Source organism: Gavialis gangeticus, unplaced genomic scaffold (assembly GCF_001723915.1).
Source record: "Gavialis gangeticus isolate Ggan-Ray unplaced genomic scaffold, GavGan_comp1, whole genome shotgun sequence".
NCBI classification, from domain to species: Eukaryota; Metazoa; Chordata; order Crocodylia; family Gavialidae; genus Gavialis; species Gavialis gangeticus.
In genome coordinates, this window is record NW_017729034.1 from 9,663,082 (window position 1) to 9,664,843 (window position 1,762).

A 1,762-nucleotide genomic window follows, 5' to 3' on the forward strand; every position below is an offset into this window, starting at 1 on the left:
GGGGGGGGGGCAGGGAGCATAGCAGAGGAAAAGCAAAATCCCAGACATCTGTTGATATTTAAAAAAACAAAACAAAAAAAAAACCCCAGGTGGAGATAGAAGGACCCAAAAAGAGGACATATCTGGGAAAACCCAGACACATGGTAACCCTAACTCTGGTCAGGGAGGATTTTGTTTTGAGTTGGAGAGCAGCTGCTTGCCTTTTATGTTGATTAATACCGGTGGACTGGATAGTGACTAACAGGGAAGGAGGTGGTCACACTGGTACCCCAGGGGCATACAGCTGTTTTGAGCTCTGCCAGGGGCAAGGCTCAAGGCGCTGACAAGTGGCAATGGGGAAGGGTTAAAGCCTAGGCCAGAGAAAGCCATAACGCAAAGAGCCACGAACCAGGGCCAGGGGCCTGAAGTCCAAGTGAAAAATGAAACCAGAGCCAGATGGCCAGATTAGGGCTGGGACCTGGAAGCCAGGTCCGATACAATGGGCCTAGGCACAGTGACCAGCTAGAGTAGAGGGGCTGGGAAGACACAGGCCCCCAAAAAAGGAGTGAAGGCCTGAGGTGGCCTGGTGTTGCTGTGGGGCCAAGTGCCCCACCTACGTGATAACCCATAACATCTGTGAGGCATAAGCATGGCTGTAAGGGAGATCAGAGACCATGATTCTTAAAGCACCTGGGGCCTAGGTACCCCAAAGAACAGCCTGTCTGTGAAAAGATCCCCCTGCGTTTTGGGCAGCCTTCCAATCATTTTTAAAACAATAGCAAGGTATGGCAGGTGAGCAGGAGGGAGCACACAGGGGACACGAGACAGCAGGAACTGGGGGAAGGCATTATCATGCCACTTTATTCTTGACCTGTCACAGGGGCTAAGTGACAAGGCAACTTTGGAGTTCTTTGGAATCCTCTCCCAGTTTTGTCCAACGTTCTGATTTCAGATCTCTCTGGAGAACCTCCTTGGCCTTGTAATGAAAGGCATGCAGTATTGAGGCTCTGGATCCATTTCTGGCGCTTGCTGTACAAAAAAAGTTCCTTCCTGAAATGACCTCTCTTGATTGTAACAGTTTCGCTAACCTTATGGTCTCTCTAAATTGGGATTTTGGGGATAGGATGGATTAATAGTGATGCAAAGGTAACTTTGGAACTATCTAGAAACAGTTCACATCTTTGTCCAGTGTCTGTGTTTCAAGTCTTATCTCAGCAAAAGGTCCCATCTATTATACAGCACCGCCTCATGCTCAGCACATGCATTAAACCCCCTCTGTGAAACTGGTAAAGTTCTTTAGCAGTGCTTCTCCATAGAGAGTCAATTGGATTACCTGTGTATCTTACTGCCTGGTCTCAGTACCTGATGCATCCTCTTCAGACTTGTCAGGTGCTTTTCCATCTTCAGCCTTACTATCTGTAATAGGAAATGGTGCAAAGAAGAATACAGAAAAAATTGTAAAAAATGAAAACCAATAAATAAATAAATATAAAGCAATAAAAAATACCTTGCAGTTAGAGAGCCTTATAAGCAGTTTGTAATCAACAGCAAGCAGTGCTAGGGCTGGGCATTAATTTCTGTAGCTGAGGAAAAGAGACCTAATCAACTGCCATGCGGGCTGCTATTTTTAGTTTAGCTATAGAAGATTTCTTCAGGAAAACTGACTTGCTACTGGGTGGTCATAAGTTTTGTGTCACTAATAAACCAAGCTCAATTGCATCTGCATCAGAACCTGAGCCCAGATAGCTTCCAAAAGTGTTATGATCTTTTTATTTGGGCAAGC

General features: G+C 45.8%; 1 long non-coding RNA gene across 2 annotated transcripts in view; it reads right to left on the reverse strand.

Annotated features, from left to right (window-relative positions):
- Nucleotides 1-1,408, reverse strand: part of LOC109304578 — a 20,028-nt gene extending 18,620 nt beyond the window's left edge. For both annotated transcript variants that reach the window (XR_002099425.1, XR_002099424.1), the window contains exon 1: nt 1,342-1,408. This is a non-coding gene — a long non-coding RNA (uncharacterized LOC109304578). The remainder of the gene's footprint in view (nt 1-1,341) is intronic.
- Nucleotides 1,409-1,762: the final 354 nt, after the last annotated feature.